This window comes from Ananas comosus, linkage group 1 (assembly GCF_001540865.1).
Source record: "Ananas comosus cultivar F153 linkage group 1, ASM154086v1, whole genome shotgun sequence".
Taxonomy (NCBI): domain Eukaryota; kingdom Viridiplantae; phylum Streptophyta; class Magnoliopsida; order Poales; family Bromeliaceae; genus Ananas; species Ananas comosus.
In genome coordinates, this window is record NC_033621.1 from 15,672,306 (window position 1) to 15,684,536 (window position 12,231).

Sequence of the window (12,231 nt, forward strand, 5' to 3'; positions counted from 1 at the left end):
CAATTTTTTTCTGTCTTTTACCAGCATTAGGTCCTGACATTCCAACCTACTAAACTCGGCGTACATCGACTCACATTTATCCCTTACTCTAAATCTCCACTCCACGGATCGCAACCATAACACTTAGTTAGATAGAAATGTTGGATTGATTCCCGTGGTCGTCTTGCATATATCTCACTACCTCGAGATCTCGATTTGGTCTATCATGTGTTGGCCTCTGCTAGTACACATTCTGTGACGCCCCAACTTTTCAGAGGGTCACCCATCCTAGGATTACTTTCGTCCTAGCACACTTAACTCTCTTAACCTTTTGGGCCTAGTCACCACCCAAAATGCTTAAGTCGGGTTAAGACCTCACTACAGGAAATTAGTTAAAAGGCGACATTTATTTAGCGACTTTTTGATATGGGCCGGCCCAAAATAGTAGCCCAAATTATATATCCCTTTCCTTTCTTTCTAGGCCTAGCCCATAATTAATTACTCAACTCTCTTTCTTTCTCTCTCTCTCAAGGCCCATAATACACATTCTCTCTCCTTCTGTCTCTCCCTGTCTCCCTCTCCTACACACAGAACCATCTCTCCCACTCCACCCGATCGCTCTCTCTCCCACTTAGGGCTGGCAANACTCGTGTTCGGCTCGATATTCAGCTCGCTCGAGCTCGACTCGAAATTAAATGAGCCGAGCTTGAACAAAATAAAAGGCTCGAAATTCATTTCAAGCCGAGCTTGAGTATTACTTGGCTCGTTCGAATTAGGCTCGAAAAGCTCGAAAGCTCGAAATATATATATATATATATATATATATATATATAATTTAATTTGGGCCATTATTGCTTGCCCATAAAATAAACCCAACAAGTACAACTGTGTAATTGAGCCCAACTCTAAATTTACATAACACACTCTCTCTTTCAGACTTTTACTATTGCACATAACCCTAAAACATGATAACATTCAAATTTTCAAATCCCCAATTTTTTTCCCTCTCTCTCTCTCTGACCCTCACCTAGTCAGGCAGTCACTCTAGCTCACATTTCTTACAATTATTTTGTATTTTGAACTATTGAACATGTTGCATCAAATTATAGATAATGCTCTATAAAAATTAAACTGTTGATTATATAATGTTGATAATTTCAATCGGCTCGTTTAGAGCTCGAGCTCGGCTCGACTCGAAATTAGGCTCGCTCGAGCTTGGCTCGAATTAATTTCAAGCCGAGCTTGAGCATTTAGGCTCGAAATTAATTTCAAGCCGAATTTGAGCTGACATAAGCTCGCTCGAGCTCGGCTCGTTTCCACCCCTACTCCCACTCCGTCTCCTCCGAGCACTTCTAGGGCTTTTCTCTTCTCTACATTTTTCTAGGATTTCCGAACTCATCCACATCATCTTGACCTCGCACAAGATCGCCGCATTGGGAGGAATTGTTCGTCGACGTGATCCCTCTTGACCTCACATGATCGCCGATTTGGAAGGGATCGTTCGTCGACCTTCGTGTTCCCTCTTTATCACTGCTTTTTTGGTAAGTTTTCCCTCTTTATCGCTGCTTTTTTGGTAAGTTTTCATCTTTTATTTTGATTTTTTTTCATTTTTAATGAGCTTTGAGAGATATATGTTCATGTGAATGTCACCGAATTAGCAATTATACTCTCTATATTTATGAGTTTTTTTAGTCTAATTTGGTTCTTATTCTAAGTAATTTCTATCGATTTTTGTTGAGTGATTGTTGGAATCTTGCTACTTCATGAATGTAGAGCCTAGTTGACCGTAATTCAAACATATAATAGTATCTAATACTTGGAATTAATTACTCTTTTTGTTACTATTTCAAAATGGTCTGGGTGAAAAGTCATACATGAAGTTGATGAAATTCATAGTGCTTTTAGTGCATAAATGTAAACCTCTTTTAGATTTTTCATATTTCAGTAGTTAGCTACTAATTCATGTGGTTAGATTTTTTTGCTGCATTTGTTAGTCTAAAGAGAAGTTTTTGATGATAGTTTTCATCTTTCAGTAGTGTTAAGTGTACATGTGCTTAATTATTTGGTGCATCTTTCAGTAGTTAAGTATACATGAGCTCCTTTTGGATGCTAGTGAGTTGGGAAGCTAGGAAAATAATCACCAAAGGATGTATATATGATTCCATGAGAATAAGATGCCTTGGATACAAGTAATTAAGGAGCTCTCAGTAGCATCCATTCCGCAGTTTCAGCTGTCGGCTTTCGCCCCATTGTTTTGTTGTTTGGGCTTATAAAGCTGACGAAATGTAAAGAGTGCAAAAAAAAAAGATGATGGGTTTCTCACTTAATATCGCAAATATGATAAATAGGACTTATATCTTTCACTGTAATCATCATATTTGGATCTTGAAAGTCAAATTTGAACGTTATTTATTTTGGTTGTTATAACTTGTAAGTGTGTTAATTTCACTGCTTATAAAGTAGCAACAACACTTACCTATATTACAAGTGTCCCCAAATCAATTATTTTAAATTAATAAAATATAAATTTAAATAAAGTATACAATCTTAAAAGTTTAGATGGTTCTAGTATATTTAACTAAATTATCCTATTTGAATATATGCAATTTGAAATTTTGAGTTACTTTTTTTATCTAGTTAATCAGTGACAAGATCGAAGTTTAAGCCAAAATGATTTGACCTATTCAATCCAGCTCAAATAGAAGTGAATGGTTTTTCGTTCTCAACTTTTTAATCAAAGTTCATAATGAAATATAACTAACTACTATTCCCGATCCAACAAAAATTTCTTGGTTAATTTTTGTTCTCAACTTTTTAATAGTTCAATTGTTTATTTCTCAGACGGATTTTATGTATTGATAAAATAATTGGCTATGGTGTTGGAAGTAAATCTATTTAACAAAGTGCTATATGAGAAGTACTTCTCATAACTTCTTTCCGTGGTAGTATCAAAATATTATTTGATGGAATGTTGTTTAACTTTCATTTAAACAGAATTGTTAAATCCTGACAAAATTTGACGAAGTTTTTTAAAATGGAAGGTAATATATTATAATAAAGATTTAAAATTAACTTCATCAGAAGCCTTTAATAGTCCTATGCTTATTCTATGTCATTAATTATTTAGTCCTTGCTTATCCTGATGTTTGGTTCTGTCCTATAGCTTCTGTCCTACAGGAAGGAAACTTCAGTCACAGTAATAAGTCACTAGCAAGCAACACATTACACACTATTATATTATGCCTATGATAATATTATTTGTCTCCTTGCATAATTATGCTATGCTATCTTGTAGCATTGTTGCCAATTATGAGGTCCTTTACTTCTCATTTTACACAATAGAAAGAAGTTTGTATCAGTTTGTTCTCTTTTTTCTCAAGAAAAAAAGCTGTTATTGATTTATGCAATTGCATTGGTTTGAAGATGCTTCTATGCACCACCATAATTGTCTCGCTCAGCTGATTAGTATTTCGGATGAAGTCAACTTAGATATGTCATCATTCCTGTTGTTTCGATTCTTTCTATTATAGCAATTGACAAATTTACTTCTTGTAGAGCTGAGATGCTCAGAACTTTCAGACTAGACCAAGATTGAATTTCTGTTGAAATCCAGTGGAACAAATGCCAATTCAAGACTTCAGTTGACGACCGCTGAGAGTGGGACAATTTGGCTCGATCAAGTATCAGTTATGCCATTAGACACATACATGGTATAATTTATTTCATTATTTTTCATTGTCTCTGCTGCATTATTAGATTCGTAGATCTCATTGAGAGCAGCTGGTAAGGAGCATCTTAACAGCATTCCTTTTTAGTAGTTAAAATTTAGTTCATGATCCTGGTTATTGCCAAATGACGATGTTGAGATGCTGCTTGAATTTTTTGGATACTGGTATATAGGTAATCTTTGATTGCATATTTTGGCTCATGCATAATCTAGGGGCACTATATAATCAACCCTTCAAATACTTGGTGGGCCATTTTCCTTTTTAATTGGAGCATTTAAGAGTTTAAAGAAGTAAGCTCATTTAATTTTCTTTATTCTAAGCTCACCAGTATTGCATGTTTGCAGCATGAGCCACGCTTCAATGATTTGAGTCATGTTCAATGGCCTGCAACATTCCTAGTGTTTAGCGATTGTATATAGAGGTTTTGGATGTAATCTTCTGTTCGATCAAATAGCATTAAATGAAATGATCCATGATCAAATTAAATGTCTTTTGGTTCTCTTATACATGATGTGCATCATTATTTATGATGCTTTACCTCATTAATTTCCACAGGGACATGGTTTTAGGAAGGGCCTGGCCCCAATGCTTGCAAAACTAACACCTCGATTCCTCAGTTACCCAAGTTCATATGAAATTTGCAACTTTCCAATAAGCTTTCCAAAACCCTTGAATAAAGGATAGGTTGCTGCAACTTTCTTTGTACTGCTATTGTAAGTTGATACTTTCTATAATTTTGATCATAAAATGCTAAAAGAAATTTGTCCTCTCCTATTGTATAAGTTGATACTTTCTATGAATTTGCAAACAAAATTTATTGTATAGATTGATGCTAAAGAGAAATTGGCTAATTGGTCAGGAACATCTGAATCTTCTCAAGAGAATGTGATTGCAATGGAAAACAAGATTTATATCGAAGTCATAAGAAAAGAGTATGGAGGCCGAGTGGGAGGGCTAGGATTAATCCCATTCGAAAGTTGTGTGTGTTATAACTCGGAATCAACGGAGGAAGTGCAAAAGTTAAGAGAGGAAGTGCAAGAGAATAAAAAAATGGTTTCTCAATTGCAGTCTCAATTAGCTGCTGTTATGAAATTTATAAGACAAAAAATGCCAGATTAATTGTAACCTTGGTGGCAGACGTCAGGTAGGAAAAATGACTTTATCTAGATAAGTTTATTGATATTATCATTATGTTTTAATTGTTAACTATATTCTTATTTTATTAAAAGAAATTCTTGTTTTTGTTACAGGATGTGTTCGGGCACCTGCACCTGCTATACGTCAGCATCATCAAATCCCTCCAGTGATATTTGATTATTTTTTTTGTATCATTTTATGTTTTTGAGCTACTGTGTCCTTTCTAAAAAATTATTTTTGAATATTATAGTTTTTTATCATTTTATTGATGTTGAGGATGTTAGGAACAATTAATATTTTGGTTTCATTCGATATTCTTGGCTTATATATGAATGAAACAACTTTTTGATATGAATGTGTTGTGTTTGTATTGTATCTTACATACAACTACTATGCGTAGCTAATATACATATTAAAAAGTTGATATATTTCAATCAATAGTAGCCTAATAGTAGCCTTATGAAAGGTCATTTTATATGCATATTAATAGTTTACAAAAAGCCACAACATAATTTTACTAACAACATAAAAAAGCTGCAAAACCTATAGCATTGTGGCACACCTGATGTCGTTATTCTAATTAGAGGCGGCTTTTTAATTACCGTAGCTCTTAAAAACTGTAGAAATTGTAGTATTGTGCCAAAAAGCCGCTATAGATAATCAAAGGCGGCTATATAAGTGCCACAATTTGAAAGCTGTGAAAATTAAAATATTGTGGCTACCAAAAAGCCGCTATAGGCACTAAAATGCGGCTTTTTGAGGATGTCGTTATATTGACACAGACCTATACTGATTTAGTTTTTACCGGATGTTTTTGTGGCTTTTTCAGAAGCGTCGGTACTTATTGTTGTGGCTTTTTATAAAGCCGCTATAGGTACACATAAAAGCCATCTTTAATACAAAATGTTGTAGTGGTCCTACCTGTCGAAGCTACACCAACCACCACCATGCTGGGTTGTTGGTGGAGAGCAAGTTCAACCAGGATACGACATCAACGCAAAAGTACAAAGCATGACTCCGGAGTGGCACTCGTGGGCGCTACCCAACTGAGTATGCAAGCGTGTCTCTGCCGAGCTCAATCAGGCTCTCAAGGCTATAATCAAAGCAAATGGGTCTAGCTGGTCTAACAACCAAACTCACGTGCCCTCGGCACAATCTGATGCAAAGTACAGAAATTTCGGTCCACCGTCCACTGCGACGGTACCCGATAGTCCAAAACAGTCTACACACTACTATAAAATAAGCTCGATATCGCAGCACGAGTGTAAATTCATTCTACACTATTCTGGGTATCCACCGTATACAAACAACGACGATACAAGTGAACCATAACTCCTAAAGCTAGATTTGGTAATTTTCAGAAAGTGACAGTGTAGAATCTAATAGTTTTCTCCTAAGTTAAATTCAATTCCAACATGTATAAGTCATCTACATCACTAACTATGCTCCAAATTTAGATTTCAAAGAACATGCAATCGACGAATTCGAGCTATTAAACATGATATACGAAGCCAAAAATACATGCTGTCAACTTCGGCTTAGGATGAAAACAGACGATTTCGGTAAACTTCAACCCACCTCGAAAGCTCGTCCAACCATGGCGAGAAGTCAAAAGAAGCGGAAATCATGCGCTCGTCCGGCCTCCAATAGCGCAACTGTGATGCACGCACGCTCGAACGGCCATCCGAATCGACGTCGAAATCACCCGAACTCGAGCCGCGATCACTACCACGAGCACGTTCAAAAACTAGAGAGAGAAAGAGCCACAACAATAAAAACTCTGCTCTCAGCTCTCTGTGCAAGTATAAATGGTTGAGGTAACCTTGGTGATAACGATCAAACCAAAAGACTAATGTACCCCTCACCAACTCAAAATCCAGCTGGAGTACCGGTACCAGATTTGGTTACCGGTACTTGGCCTCTCAACCCGCACACTCGCACTGTTACGCCCTGCAACCGCCAATTTGGTCGGTTCGGGCACGTCCACAGACGCCGAACAGACAGAACCTCCCTTGTTCGCCTAAGGCTCCACCCAACATGTATAGCAATCCAAACCAGACAGAATTGGAGTATACATGGCTTGCACGAGGGCAAGCAACAATCATCACAAGTGAAAGTAATCTAGCTATTACATCCATATATTGTATCTTGATCACTTTGAATCAAATACAAAGCTCACAATTTTCTTTACATTCATTCTTCCAATATACATAAACATCTCTCAAATGAATTTATTACATTTTTCATTCATCAACTATAATAGATGAAATACATAAGGTGCCTCTATACACAACGGCAGTCCGTTATCTAGAGCACGATATCCATGCCGCGATCCTCGACTGCCCCGCACGCGCTAGGACCTGTATGGTTAGTGGGATGAGAACTACAAGAAAGTTTCCAGCGGGTTCGGCCGCCGACTCCGCCGACTCGCCCACTAGGTCTACTCAGGCATATGTAGGAAAAATGATAGATAGATAGCAAACTAACTAATGCAATGCTACTACAATGCCTGAACAAGTAATGAATCAACACGTGATATAATCATGATGATGCATTCAAGTCTTTCACTTACCAAACCCAATCCCTTACCTGTCGGGGAGAATACCGCTACAACCCAACGGGATACATAATACAATTCACATTTACCTTGGCTTTTACCCAATCATCCCGGTTAATACATGGTTAACCCTAAAACTCACAACCAAAATCCCTTTCATTCGGGGAGAATACCACTACAACCCGAGGAACCGTCTTCTAGGGAGAATTCCGCTACACTTAGTGGTGACAACTCCGAAACACACCGCTTGAAGGGGAGCTACCGCCCTGAAGCCAATACCCAATGTGAGTATGATCCAATCCTCAATTTTGAGGATGTATAGCCACTCATGCCATTCTTGCCACTTACCACAATGCTCTTTAAGGTTTCACCTTGTCTAGCATACCTATCCTCGATGCCAATCCCACAATGTCACAATATCACAATGTTCACTAATGTCATTGTCCAACATTCCATAATGCTCTTAAGGTTTTACCTTATCTAGCATACTATATAAATCATACCCGCTAGTGTCAATGTCACCTTTGTTTACTAATGTCATAGTCCACATTCATTTCATACATTCATAGGGTTCTATATGCATGGTCCAATATCAATTTATATGTTCTCATATCTAGAAGCATACAAGAGATTCCCAACCATAGCCCAATACCCTACAATGCATGAATGCCATAATACACATATATGCTCAAGAAAGGTGACATAGACATAATGAGAAATTCGATGATTTCGGATAGCACCCCCCACCTTGTAGAGATGCCGGAAGACTACGATTCAAGTCCCGTGATTTATGGCTGCCTATTTCCTCGACTCATGGCAAACGAAGCCGAAATGAGATTTTTCCTACATATCTTGACATAGACTCGTCGGAACTCCGAACCGAGTGTTCTAACGCGTCAGTTTATCCACCAATTAGGGCTACAAGAGATCAAACCCAAGTTAAATCTCATAGTTTACAAAACTCTAAATCTAACCCTAAGGTTTTCATCTTTACCAAATAACTCCCAAAACATGGAGATCCATGAACCAATCCACCACTACATCCTCTAGAAGCAACTACTAGAAGGAAATAACCAAACCCTAATCACAAAACCCTCAAATCTCATACCACTTACCTCAAACCAAAGCTCTCCTCTAAGCTAAGGTTGCACAAGAGAGTTGCTTAAGCAAGCTCTACTCCACCATCTCTCTACCATTAGAGCAACCCTAAGAGAGAGAGAGAGATCTAGAGAGAGAAAGAGAGTTTCTCTTTTGTTGTTTGTGTGAGTGAAATAAGGATTAAACACAAAGAAACCCACATATAAACACTTAACACACACAATTACACTAAGCCCCTCCAAACAACAGAGCTCAACCCAACCTGGCATTTTCCGCGTACGAGGTCCGGACCCTACAAGCAGGGTCCGGACCCCGAGAGCAATCCCAGCACAAACAGAGCTGGAAACATCCTAGCTTGCTCTCCCATGTCCGAACACTCACTAAATATACTCCGAAGCACTCGGAATAATTAAATGGATCCCGCGCTTCGTCCGCAACCACACTTCGGTCAATTTGACGGAAGTTCGGTATAACCTATTGGGGATTCCGTATGTTACACGCACCCCAGGTACCGGTACTAGCCCGATGCCGTACCGGTACTTAGGATCAAATTGGCGCAACCCGAGAGTAGTATATTTGGAAGTGCACTGGGGTACCGGTACTCCCCTGTATGGTATCGGTACTCAATACTGAAAACCTGCACTTTGCAGATTCCAATGTTAAAACTCTACTCTAGCGTCGCAGTGAGTCCGTTTTGCGTCTATTTCGTGCCAAAACGATTCCGACTTGTCCCGACACTCTCCAGATGTGTCGACAAGCCTCAGATGCTGAAATCCACGGGTAACCCAAGAATCAAGGATACTACATAAAAATTATGAAATTTAGTTTTCAAATACTTTCAATAGTGTAGATCAAGTCTAACGGAGCTGATCGTCGATTTGGAAGCCGCATCATCGAAAACAACTTGGCAGCACGGAGGCCTCTATGCTACCGATAGTATACTAGCCTAGCTATATATATATATATATATATATATATATATATATATATTATATATAGAGTATTGAGCTAGAATATTATCGATACAGAACGGCCTCCGTTGCCATCCATTGTTTTCGATGATAGACCCTCGCAAATCGACGATGCGCACGTTGAACATGATCTATACCTACTTGAAGTGTTCTTAGGAATATCAATTTCAAATCTTTTCGACATCATTTGCCATAAATGATCAAATGGGTGTTCAAAAATTGTAATTTTAACTGATCCTGATTATGAGGCATTTTCTCGTTTAACGGTGTAAAGATATCCAAATCAATTGATTTTTTGTTAGAAAATTGCTTAAGACTATTTAAAACAAGATCTATAAACTGTTGATGCTGACTACAAGACTCTTATCTCACATTTTTTAAAGACATATTCATTTTCCCATTCATTCTTGTGTCCACTCGATGGATATGAAATAAATTTTGAAAATATAATGAAATTTTGATTTAAAACACTTCAAAATGGTAAGATTTATATTCAACCTGGTGCCGATCGTCGATTTGGAGGCTCCACTCATCGAAAACAAATGGGTGGAACGCGAGCCCTATGTTGGCTACCGATGTACTAGCTCAACTCTCTCTCTCATCACAGGATCTATCGTTCTCTCATCCTCTCTCTAGGGGTCTCTCATCCTCTCTCTCTCATCTCTCTATATATATGATATATTATAATATATATATATATATATATATATATATATAGTATATTAGTATATATATATATATAGCTAGGGCTACTATACTCTTATGAGTATATCAGCTCGTTGTACTCATAAGTTTTTTTAGTTATTGGATGTAGTAGATGTGCGGTTCGAATGACATAGCGGCTCCCATGGTTTAGATTGATTGTGGTCCCCTACGCGTGAGTGGGCTGGTTGGTTTGAATAGTATGATCTAACGGATGAAAATGGTTAAAAGAGTAGATCTAATGGGCTTGGAGCGAGGGAGCGAGGGAGCTAGAGAGAGGCAAGGAATGGAGGAAGGCTTTAGGGAGGAGAGGGAGGGAAAAGTTGGGAGATGGAGAGGAGAGAGATAGAGGCAAAAAGTTGAGAGAAGAGGTTCCCCCCAAATTTTTCCCTGTACGGACGGGAAGGAAACGGACCCGAGCGCTTTGTTAACACTAATTGTCCGCTGCAATCTTCCCCTCATCTGCACGGATCGTGAAGCAATCCAACGGCTAACAAACTGGTAGCAACAATGGGGTTTTGCTACTAATAGTAGCCTAGTCCAACTCTCTCTCTCTCTATATATATAGAGTTTGGCTGCTATGCTATCGATAGCACAAAGCACTTGGCGCTATCAAATTTTCTGCCGTTAGATTAACCCATTTGATTATACTATTCAACCAACCACCCACTCAACCCTAGGGGGCCCATATCAAACTAACAACACATTTCTTAATCCAAGGGCTAAAAAACTAATAGCACCAATAGTTTGGTGCTATTGATAATATTCCAGCTTAGTTATATATATATATATATATANCCATTAATGGACACATGTTAAATTAATATGAATATATTTCATTGTTTGGTGTTAAATTGCTCTCTAGTCCCTAATCAGTCCCTATCACGCTTGGTTGAGGTTTGAGATGAAAATGACCGGGTACTAATTAGAAAGCGCTCTACGTTCATATTTACAGCGGATGCATATTGGTAACTAGTTAAGGGTTTGCGTGTGTGATGCGGCGAAAAAGTATTATTATAATATATAATTTAACTGTTATATTTTTATGAGTATAATTTTTTTTTTACTCATAAATTTTTGGATTAATTTTAAAATAAATTTTGGATTTAAATTCAAAATTTTAAAATTTTATTTTGGGGACTAAAGTGAAAAATAAAGTTTAGAGACCAAAATTGACATGCAAAAAAAATCTAAATAGGCAATGGCATGATAATATCGTTAAAATCTAAATCCTCTTTTAACAGTATCATTTTTATTGCGATGAAATCAAGAGATTTAAAAACTTGATTGCAAAAGAAAGATTAAGGACAAAAAAAAGCAGTGAAAAGCTTGGAATTGATGTGCGATTAATTTTTAAAAAAATTGTTATGGGCCTCACAGCCCTCCAAAATAAGAGGAGGCCTTCTTTAGGGTTAACAATTCATCTTTATATAATCTATTATCTATTACTCTCTATTAATCCGCAATAACAAAAGCTGAGGTGGCATGACCTCCTTTTTTAGAATTTTTTTAAATTTTTTTTTTTATTTTGACAGTTATTACAATATTTCAAATTCCACATAACAGTCTACATTTAATACTAGCTGTTTCTATTGGCAATTAATTTTTTAAATTAGAAAACGTGTAATATACCAAAAATTCGGAAAATAAATATCGAACTTTAGTCGAATTGACCAAAGTGCGAGGATGGAACACTTCGAAAAGTCCGAAGGTGTTAAAATGATCAAAAGTGTATTGTGGGAGGTTTTCGAGAGCTAAAGAATCAAAAATCTGCAAACTGCAGTTTTTGAGCTCTCGGGGACTGGTCCCTGGTGGGAGAGACCAGTCCCCGAACGCGTGAAAACTGAGAAAGCTGAAAAATCGGCTAAGTCCCAGAAAACCAGCTCTCAGGAACCGGTCCCTTCGGGGAGAGACCAGTCCCCGAGAGACCGGTCCCTCTGGGAGAGACCGGTTGCATCGCGCAGGAGTAGGGCTGGCAAATGAGCGAGCCGGCTCGCGTTCGACTCGCGTTCGACTCGATATTTGGCTCGCTCGAGCTCGACTCGAAATTAAATGAGCC

At 37.8% G+C, this 12,231-nt stretch overlaps 1 long non-coding RNA gene across 1 annotated transcript; it reads left to right on the forward strand.

Moving 5' to 3' along the window:
- On the forward strand, positions 1,271–5,156 carry LOC109708547. The gene is made up of 4 exons (XR_002215775.1): positions 1,271–1,520; positions 3,535–3,689; positions 4,567–4,851; positions 4,958–5,156. It is a non-coding gene; the product is annotated as an uncharacterized LOC109708547 (long non-coding RNA).